The following is an 11136-nucleotide window of genomic DNA, read 5'->3' on the forward strand; positions in this document are numbered from 1 at the left end:
CTTCCCCGCCCGCTCGGGCGCCGGTCCGAGGCGCACGCACTGGCTCCGGCTGCTGGGACCCTCCCGAGAAGTGCTGGGCGAGAGCCGAAGCGGGGAAGGGCGATGCAAAGTTGTGCTCACTCGCCACCGCCCCGAGCTCTGCGCGCCTGGGCCCGGCTACGCGCTCCACCGCTGGCTACTGAGGTCAGTCTGAGCGGATGCTGGGCTCGGCTTGGCGCTGGCTGCAGAACCTGGGCGCCCGAAACTGCCCCCGCTCTTCGCGGCCGCAGAGTTATACTCCCCTCTCCCCGCGCCGGCCCCCGCACACTCCGCCCTCCCTCCCTCCCGCGCGCCTCCGCCCTCCCCTGCCTGGAAGCGCCGGTTTCTCCTGCTCGGATTCTAGCGTCGCCCCTGCTCCCTCTTGGCTTCTTCCAGGCTTTGGTCCTTTCTGCTCTCCTGACACCCCCCCTCCCCCTACCCCCGCCGCTCCCCTCCCCGCGCCCTCCGCCTCCCCTTCCTGCCCCCGCCCGCGCGCTGACGCCGCCGTCCCTTCCCCGCGCCCCACAGCACTCACTCACAGCAGTCCCCTGCTCAACTCTACCGGGCTGGCCAGGTCTCTGCTCCAGTCGCTGGGCGGTTCCTACCTAAGAGCCGACCTCCAGCCCCTCCGGCTTCCTGAGCCCAGTATGCGCCTCGCCGGGAAAAGAAACTACTAAATAAAGTTGCGGGTCGACGCGGCCTCGGCTGAGTTTTCCCCTAGACTGTAACGAAAGCCTCTTACCTGACTGCCTTCCCGCCTCCTGCTTACTGCTAAGTTGCAGGCCTCCGCCCCCAGCTCGGTCCTACCCTCCCTGCCGCTCGGGTGACCCCGATCCTTGCTTCGCGACCACAGTGTCGAGAACGCGGACCCTGCCGCGGACCTGGATGCTCCGCGCTGCTCTGCGCTTCCGGCTGGTACGCGCAGTGGTTGGCGCTTGGCTCTGCGCCCCCTCGGCCCGGCGGGTGCCTGGTGCCAAAGAGACCTGGGGTCGACAGGGCTGCAGGGCTTTCTCTGACACTCGGTTTTTCACTGCTCTCAGCGGATTGGACGGCGGAGGAGCCGGCTCCCGTCGCCTATGCGCATGCGACGCCCCCCCACCCGGTGCCCACCAGGCCCCCGGGTACTCCCCCCAATACTACCACCGATAGTCACTCCTCTCCACCCTCTTTTCTCTTCCTCCGGATCTTCCTTCTCCTCCCCCCTGTCTCCAGTTCAGTGTGAGTTAGGTCTTGGGCGGATCCACTGGCAAACCCCGCTACTGGATTTATTATTCTTCATTAGCCACAATCAAAGAAGGAAGCGGCAACTGACGACAGGCAGGGCCAGAGATCGCAGAGCGCATGTGCTGCAAAAAGTCCTCCCCACCCGAATACACACACACACACACACACACACACACACACGCACGCCCTCAGGGGCTGGCACGAGCCCCACTTATCTTCATTTCCACAGCCGCTCGGTGCAGAGAGAGCCTATTTTTAGCCAACACTTTGCTCGCACTTTTGTCCCAGAGCGGACCACTTTTATTAGAAGTGGACACACACTCTTAGTTCCAGTTGTAAAAGAAGCAGGCACTCTCCTACAACAAGACACGCGCGCACCCACACCCCTCCTTCCTTCCACTTCTCTCGGTGTTGGGGAGTGCTGTCACACAACCCCCCACCAGAGTGCGGAGGGAGCGGGGGACCGGCGAGGGTGAGAAGACCCTGAGACCCACACGCTAGAGCCCGCGGGTGGCCCGAACCGGACGGGGGTGGCTGGGAGCAGGTGCAGGCACGCGGTGCCTGGGGAAGGCGAGCAGGTGCGAGAGCAGGCGGTAGGCCTGAGAGGCTCTGGCGCGCGCTGGGACAAAACAGAGTGGCAAGGAGCGTGGCGAAGGGGGGCCCTCGAGTGGTTGGCGCCTGGAAGCCCTGTGGCAGTGGCAAGTAGGGGGGTCTCTCGTTCACCCATGACCTCTGCGGGGCAATACCAGGTTCAAGTCGGGAGCTCAGTCCTCGGGAGTCGCCAAAACTAGGAAAGCTGAAGCAAACGGCGCGCGGCGGGCTCTGTCCATGGTGCTTAACCCCCTTGCAACTCCGAGGCTTGCCTTCCTCCTCCGTTACATGGAGGAAAAGAAAAAATAGTAGCCGAAGGGAATTCCTACTAGCAGTGTTCCCGAGAAGAAGCCCAGGGAAGGCTGGACACGGGACTGCAGAGAGGTGTTGACATGAATGAATGTGGCTTGCGCCGGTCGGTTCAAGTAAATGCTTAGGTGTTTAATTTCTACCTCAACAACAACCAGGGTAATTTCAAGGAAATTAAAAAAAAAAAAAAAGTGACATTGTACAGCTCTCACTGTCTCAAGCTTCGAGAAATGAAATAAATCAAAGTTAAAGGCTTGAGTATCATTTAATTATAGTGCGAATAGTGCTTTGAAAGAAGTAGAACAACATCTCTAAACAAATTATGACTGGGCCAGGAAGGAATTATTAGATTGAAATTTCATTTAGGCTCGGGAGACACTGCGCTTCACTGTGTAATCTGCTATGCCTCATCTGATTTGTATGCTTAATTCAGCTTGACGAATTTATTAGTTTTCATAATAGTGAAAAAATTGAGCAGTACTATGGACTAATGCATTGTGTATACTATAAATTGTATGTCATCTTGGAAAGACTGAAGTCTATAGAAATCTTTTATTAATGTCGGTATAGGAGGGAGGATTTTTGTGCAAACATCGGAGAGGTTCAAGCCAAACTCCAGTGTTACTGGGTCTCACTGGTCTATTAACATATCATCATATTAATTAGACTACTTCATCAATGATATAATTTCAAACTTCAAATTATGTTCTAATTAACAAGGGTTGTCCAATTTGCTTAATCTTCAAAAGGCTTTGGATGATCTAATTAGTATAAACTGTTGAGCAACTCTAAAACCTAAAAGAAATCCATTAAAATATTTTTGGTGTATACTCTAGCAGTACTGTTTAAGAACCAAAGGACTAAAAGTAAGAGTGGAGGAGGAGAATAACTGGATGGCAAAGGCGTGCAGGTACCTAGTTCTTCCGGATTATAATACTAAGGGAATCACAGGAGAAACTTTTGGGTATTGCACCTCATAAACAATGTGTTTATGTATTTAAATAAAGGCATAAGAATATCAAGGAAAAAAAAACCACAAGGGGAAAAATTCTTCTCTTTCATTAGGTGCCTAATTAGATGTAAAGTGAAAAGCAACCCCGAGGAGTTTCCCAAGCATTATTGTGGCATCAGTCAGCTGAACTTGGATTGCAAAATCAAATATTTGGGGGTGTTTTGAACCTCTCCCTGTCCCCTCCCCCTTCATTGAGCTTAATTACTTGCCATAGTTGTTTTAATGTATGTTGTCACCTGGGAGTATTGAGAAATGCATATCGTTAATATGAATTAATCTTGATTTTAATAGCAACTGACAACTGATCTCCAAAATGCTAAACACTTGTCACCATTTCATATGGTAAATAAGATAGTACAATAAATTCATGAAATAAAGAGGGCACTGTTGAAATGACTGGACAAACTTTGTTTGATATGAAGTTTAGTGATTAAAACTATCTTAAGCAGGACAACTCCCAAGAGAGTATTTTCCTCATGTCTAAAATCTATATATCACTGAATTAATTTAATACAGCTTTTAAAAATCTTTCTGATATCTCTCAATAGCATCTTTAATTCCAGATCAAAAAAGGGGGGAGCCCTTTATTTTAATTATCAAAGTGAAACAAATTACTATGTAGTTGTAAAGCAATTCAAGAGTTTATTTACCTGCATTCACAGCCTCTTAGAAAACACACTTTTTTTTCCCCCAAAACCAGGTGAGAGATTTCTCCTTTTCTCACTCAATAAGAAAATGAACAGCAGTGATCATGTTGTATTAGAGGGAAAATGCAATTCTTCCTTCGTCACCACGACTTGCAATCTTGAAATCTCTCCTACCAGAAGTGTCCAGAGTACCAAGCTCTTTGCGGTGTTATCAATAAAACCCATTTGGTTTTGCCCACAGGCAGTGTTGCAAAGTGCACCAGCAAGTGTGGAAGTTGCTTTCCGAGGAAGTGAGACTCCAGTCCCCCAAGTAGCGGAAACCATCTAAACAGCAGGAAAGTCGAGAATAAACCCAAGGGACGGCAGCAAATGGCCCAACCTTGGGAATATGCTTCATATGACCTCCACATCCACTTCTATGTCCAAGCATTTATCTGCCCTGGTGCCTATGCACACCTTCAGACCTACCTAATAAACTGAAAGCAGAGAAGGGATTTTCTTTCTTTCTTTCTTTTTTTTTTTTTGAAAGTGAAATAGAAAATGAATCAACTACATGTGTGCCACATGTGTGTGCCTACCAGAGGGGCGCCTTTCTTTTCGCCTCTTTGTTTGACAATAGCTTCTGTCCCATCGCTGCCAGATGCGATAGACGTGACCAACTTCGCTCCCGCGGGCAAAGAATCGCTTGAGGTTCCACTCAAGCTCCCTGGCAGCGGGGTCCCTGCGGTAGGCACCCCCTCCCACCCCTAAATCAGCCCGCAGCCATCCCGAGAGGAGAAATCACTGTCTCCTCTCCTGTATCTGGGACCTAATTTACTATTAAAATTTTAAGCAATGCATTCATATTTTACTGGACCTAATGTGTTTTATTAAATTTTAATCCATTAAGGGCAGTGTGATTTCTCTGTATTTCAAACAGAATTGAGTTGGATTACAAGGGAGATTTTTTTTTTTTTAAGAGAGATCTGACTCCTTTCATGCTCCATCCCGACCTCGGGTTGTTAGGGATTCAGGGAGGGAAGGGAGAGAGGATGGATTCTTCCGCGTCCCATCTTCTCAAGGTCAATCTGCTCTGGATCTGAGTAGACTCCGACCCCCTGAGCTCTCTCTGCACTCTGTAGCTTAGGGCACAAACTCCTCCATGGCTTCCGCTGTTCCGAGGAAGAAAAGAGGAGGAAATTAGCCCTGAAATTGAGCCCTCTGGGAGAGCCCAGAGAGCCCAGCTACAGCGCGGAAGGGGTGGGGAGGAGGGCTCGCCTGGAATTCTTACGCCCTGGGGCTATTTCGAGGAGTAGGGATGTGTTTTGCTCAAACACCTTTCCTCTTCCCAATAAGGCCACCAATAAAACACTGTTCTTGTGTTTGTCTCTAACTTTCTCTCTCCGCTGGCTCCCCTCTGAGTCCCAAGCCCCCTTCGCTTAGAGGTCGCAAGGAGTACTTCTTTCCCCCAAAGCTCCCAGGCAGGGCCCGTGCGCGAGGGCGCACTCTGGCCTCGGTGTCTTCCTGGCTAACTCTCACTCTCCACGCCTCCGGCTGCAAGCACTCAGCAAGTGTCTCCGGAAACCTCTACATCCGGCAGTTCCCAGGCTCTCCAGGATCGAAATTCGGGCTCGCCAACTCCTGCTTTTCCAACAGCGCCTGGCAGGGCGAACGGAGGGGGGCATTGGCGCTCGGTAGCGCGTACTTTGCGGGTAGGGAGAGACCGGCTCCCGGGCCGGGGCCCTGCAGTGGCAGGGCAACCCAAGCGGGACTCGAGATAATTCTGGACTGAGGACAGCGGCCGAGCAGGGGCCAGAGGATGAGGAAAGGCAAGGCAGAAAAGGAAGGCAAACGCTTCCCCTTTCCCCGGTGGAGGGAAAGGCGCGGAGCTGCATTTCAAATAAAGCAGGCTAACTGAGAAGAGGGAACGCGGGACTCGCCAGCCTCAGGCCCGCTGGATGCTAGCAAAGCTCCTAGACGCCTTCACGATTCCGGCGGGCAGGCTGACTGAGAGCGAAGTGGGGTGAGCACTGGCGTCGACCAAGCTTCGGAGCAAACACAACAGGCGCCAAGAAATTAACAGCCTCCGAGGGAAAGAGTGAGTCCTCCGTTTCCAACTCCTTACTCCCCAGAGCTCCAGGGAGCGAATCACACTCAGGCACGGACACACACACAGACACTCTTACACCCACGCATGCAAACACACAAGTGCTGACACTCACGCACACTCACTCAGATTCACACCTGTTTCTCCCCTCCCCACTCTCTGTGCAGAGGAGAGGCGGGCAGATCTCCGCGTTCTGTGCCCAAGCAAGCGCCCTTATGTTTACTTTCCCCGATGAAACTGTTATTTTTCGTCGTAGTGAATTTCCCTGGTCGGTGTGTTTACCTCTTCCCAAAGTTAAGTCCAGTCACGAAATCAAACTTAAGGCATTGGAACAATCAATGAAGACTTTTTGCAGTCCATGGCGCCTTGCGCTTCCTGGAACTAAAATAAATGCAAGAAATCGAAACTTAATTACTTGAAAGAAATCCAGAAATCCCTCTGCATAATTTATCCAGTCATTTTTCGTAGCGTTCGTGTTCGGTGCAGTGTGTGTTAACTTTATACTTCTGGCTAAGATCAGGTTTCCTTCGCCGATTCCTTGGGGGTGACTCCACCCGACCTCAGCCAGGAATTTTGCCTTGCGCTAGATCCCCTTCTTCTTTATCCCCAGAGCTGATCTAGTAAATTTTTTTTTTTTAATTCCGAGGTCATCAACTGTCATGGTACAAGAATCCCTGGGGCTGAGTGTTCTGTGTAGTTAAAAGATTGAAAAAAAAAAAAATCTCACCCATTTTCTCTTCTTTTTGCTCACTGGAGCTATAGTCTAATTTGTGTGAGTTGCCTAACACTAGATCTGAAATCAGGACCCTTAGTAAATACAAGGCAGGAACATTTCTCTGAAGGAACAGTGCCCCATCAGAAAGTGCCAATCTGCTGGTGATGGAAAAATTGATTAAAAGGTAGACTTTTTTTCCATCTCTCCAGGGAAATTCCCCCTCTTCCTCCCTCCCTCTCTCTCTCTGTCTCTCATTATCTTCCTAAGGCACACTACTTGAATATTTGTTCCTACCACACTACTCTTCAAGGTATATAGCTAGACCACAAACCCAGTACATTAGTTTCTGCCTCTGATATCTGTTCCTTTCAGACTCACCCATTTTCTCCTTTGGTTTCTAGTTAATTGAGAATCTTCGTAGTCATAAAGTGCCAAAAGATCTTCATGGGAGGGGGTTATGAATGGAGTTGATGTTCCTGTGTTCAGTTTAAAGATACTAGCTAATATCAAGTGAATTTTGTACATATTGTGATTCTGATGTTGAGTCCTATTGGGAATTTAGAAATTTCATGATTGCTAAAGCTATGGCTAGTAGATTTGCAGAACACAGCAGTCCCTGAATCTATTAGCATGAGGAGGGTGTTTCCAGAAAGACAAGCTTTCTCACAGACATCTTATAGAAATCTGAAGTAGTGTTATGAAAGAATGAAAAATACATTGGGGAACAGCTTGGAAACTGAAGTACATTTTGATTTAACTTACATTAACAGAAATGTAATGTAAAAGTGAAAGGATCTAACAAAACCATTAATAATTAAAAAATAATTACAGATAGTCTATCCTTACTATTCATAACCACTCAACACTTTAGACAAAGAAAACGGAATACTCTTAATGGGAATGAGATGTGAGCAGACTGCTAATGAGAAGTTAACCAAGGACTGTGAATTTGTCAAAGGAGACGAGTTTCCTTGTTCCCCTCACACACACACACACACACACACACACACACACACACACTTTAATGCTCTCAGAGTTGGCTTGGACATTCCTTTTCCATCAGCATATACACTGAGGGTCGGTTTATGCAGCAGAAATCTCTTGAGCAATAACAATAGAGACCTTATCGAATTGTGAAGATCAGGGGCACCAGATGGTTTGTCTATTAACCATCCTCACTGACAAATATTTATAGGTGCCTAAGAGATCCATGCTTCTGTAATAGATTTTGGTTGGACAATTCCATCCCACAAGGATTTCACAAACCAATGACCCTCTACAGACAGCATTTGTTTCTGTTCCTTGCTTGTGACCACTTTTTTCAAAAGATGTCATTCTTTAAGGATTCATTGTCATCCTTTTTCTTTGTACCTTATACATTCATTGTAGTCCTCACCAGAGGAGTTGCGTTCCAGTATTTTTTTAAATGTGTGTATTAATTTTTCTGTTACCTAAATTATATTTATTTTCTTTCCAGTATGAATTTTCCAATGTTCCAAGGCTTTAGAGCAGTTTTCCACGTATAATCATGCAGTACACTTTTAATCATGCGATAGACCTCTAAAAAGATGTTGGGAGGGAAGATACAGTGACTCCGTTCTGATTTACACTGCATATTCTTCTTTATTTTGTTTGAGAGTCACATGGGACTGCCCTAGAGTGCTTCGTTGATGTTTGGAGACACTGGGAGGAAATCAAAGGAGCCTTGCAGAAAGCAAACTTCACTGCCTCTTTGCAGAGATAAAGGAAATTCATACAAAAGGAGAGATTTGCAGACATACAACTGGAATTCAGTGAAGTCATGGCTGAGGCATCTGCTGAGAAGCTCCCAGGAAGTGGAGACCTACAGCCCATGTCAAATCTTTCCAATCTAAAGAATTTGAAGCTTCCTTCCTTCCCCATCCCCAGAAGAATTAGAAACAAAACAGCATGCCTTTTGTAGGAAACCAAAAAAACTTAAGGAGAGATGCTAATGGACTGCCCGAAAAGATTACAAATACTTCTTAGCTGTATAAATATGACCTGAGTGCATAAAACATGATAGAGTCCGTGTAGGCGTTCACTCTCAGTTTCTGTTTAGTGCAGTTGAAGGACATTGTAACAGTAATGATAGCAAACACATTTAAACCCTTTTTCCTTTCTTGAAATTTTACATATTGTCCATGACTTGCCTGTAAATCCTGTATATATAGAAATGAGTGAATCGATCCGAGAATTTTAATATTTGTACCTAAATATGTGTCATTGTCTCCGTCTACCGTTCTCTCCTTTAGTATCTTCCCTGGTGGCTCAGAGGTTAAAGCGTCTGCCTCCAATGCAGGAGACCCGGGTTCGATCCCTGGGTCGGGAAGATCCCCTGGAGAAGGAAATGGTAACCCACTCCAGTGTTCTTGCCTGGAGAATCCCATGGATGGAGAAGCCTGGTAGGCTGCAGTCCATGGGGTCACAAAGAGTTGGACACAACTGAGCGGCTTCACTTACTTACTTACTTACCGTTCTCTCCTTTAGATCCCTGTGTAGATCATCAAGATAAGAGTTCAGCTAACATGTGCTCTGGAAGATGTTATAATTTGGCGCTTTGACTAGGTTTTCCTGATATGCACTTAAGACATGAAATTGCTCTAGTATTGTGACAGTCAAGCTTTATTTGAAAGCCTTAAGATCGCTCCTCTTCAAAATACAAACTATGTGCTCGGTTGTTCAGTCACTAAGTCGTGTGACCCCATGGACTGGAGCCCTCTAGGCTTCCCTGTCCTTCACTATCTCTTGGAGTTGGCTCAGATTTATGTCCATTAAGTCAGTGATGCTGTCTAACCATCTCATCCTCTGCCTCCGCCTTCTCCTTTTGCGTTCAATCTTTCCCAGCCTCAGGCTCTTTTCCAATGAGTTAGCTCTTTGCACCAGGTAGCCAAATTATTATGATACTTCATGATGCCATGTTCTTATTGCACCCCTTTGCTTGTAAGGCCACAGAAGGTGTTGTCAGTATTGTGCTTATCTGACATATTCCTATATTCATAGTCCATCAGTTTCTCCTGGACTGCACTGCCTAGTCTGGACCACATGATCAGTCATTTCTATAGTAGCCATGCTAGCCACGGTGATCTCTTTACTCCCTTGCCTTCCTTTGTCAAATTTAACCTGTCCTTTTTTCTCCACTTTTGCCAGTAGGCTGCTGATTGGACTGGCAATAAGAGAAGAGGCTACTGTCTCTTTAAATTGTAATTTAGGGACTTCCTAGGTGGCTCTCAGCTGTGTCTGACTCTTCACGACCCCATGGAGGTCGTGGAGTGGGGTGCGTGTATGTGTGAGGAGCACTGGAGTGGGGTGCCATTGCCTTCACTTTTCACTTTCATGCATTGGAGAAGGAAATGGCAACCCACTTCAGTGTTCTTGCCTGGAGAATCCCAGGGACGGGGGAGCCTGGTGGGCTGCCGTCCATGGGGTCGCACAGAGTCGGACACGACTGACGTGACTTAGCAGCAGCACGTGGCTCTAGTGGTAACGAATTTGCCTGCCAGTGTAGGAGAGGAAGGAGATCTTCCATCCCGGGTTTGGGAAGATTCCCTGGTGAAGGGCACGGCAGCCCTCTCCAGTATTCTTGCCTGGAGAATCCCATGGACAGAGGAAACTGGCAAAGTACAGTCTGTGTCATCACAAAGAGTCAGATATGATTATAATTTATTATATACATTAAATATCAAATATATATAGATATGTATATCTGCAATATCTTGAAACTTAATTTCCTTCTGATGCTCCTTCCTCTGCTACACAGCCTGCGATGCTGAAAACTACATTTCTCATGTTCTCCTACAGTTCAGGTACTGGCTGTGAGGCGGAGGTGTGGCTCAGTTATTCTCTATTGGTGTGAACCCAAGAGGAGTGGAACTTCCTTACAGCCAACAGGTGTTGCTAAGAACGGTATATTCCTGAAGTCTGCAGTTTCACCAGTGTCTTTCTTATTCTGCTAGAGCTCATGACTTTTCTGGCAAAGTAGTTCTGCACTAATTCTGGGAGTTGTTCCCAGAAGTTCAGTGTAGAGTCTAATGCTTCATTATTTAAAAGCTGTGTAAGCACACGCCTGTCTGAAATCTGTGTTTGTTTAAAACAGATAAAGTAGTTTCTGTGAATTGCAGCTAGACTCCCTGATCTCAGGGCTTCCCAGGTGGTACTAGTGGTAAAGAACCCGCCTGCCAATGCAGGGGATGTAAGAGACGTGGATTTGATCAGGAAGATCCCCTGCAGGAGGGCCTGGCAGCCCACTCCAGTATTCTTGCCTGGAGAATCCCATGGACAGAGGAGCCTGGCAGGCTACAGTCCATAGGGTGGCAAAGAGTCGGCCGCGAGTGCAGTGAGTGAGCACTGCTCTGTCCACTCCATCCTTAACCTTGTCTTCTCTCCTGCTCAGTACCTTTTTTACTCACCTTTAACTGACTCCCATCTCACTCCCTAGAGAATCTGCTGCAAACATTTTCCACTTCTGCCATCATGACTTTGAGCGTGTAACCTCACCTCACAGTTTGCTAAGAAA

The 11136-nt window shown here is 47.6% G+C and overlaps 1 non-coding gene across 1 annotated transcript; it reads left to right on the forward strand.

The window, feature by feature from the left end:
- Nucleotides 1–8880: 8880 nt before the first annotated feature.
- On the forward strand, nucleotides 8881–8952 carry TRNAW-CCA (transfer RNA tryptophan (anticodon CCA)). Its single transcript has one exon. It is a non-coding gene; the product is annotated as a tRNA-Trp (tRNA).
- The last annotated feature ends 2184 nt before the right edge of the window (nucleotides 8953–11136 follow it).

This window comes from Ovis canadensis, chromosome 17 (genome assembly GCF_042477335.2).
Source record: "Ovis canadensis isolate MfBH-ARS-UI-01 breed Bighorn chromosome 17, ARS-UI_OviCan_v2, whole genome shotgun sequence".
NCBI lineage: Eukaryota > Metazoa > Chordata > Mammalia > Artiodactyla > Bovidae > Ovis > Ovis canadensis.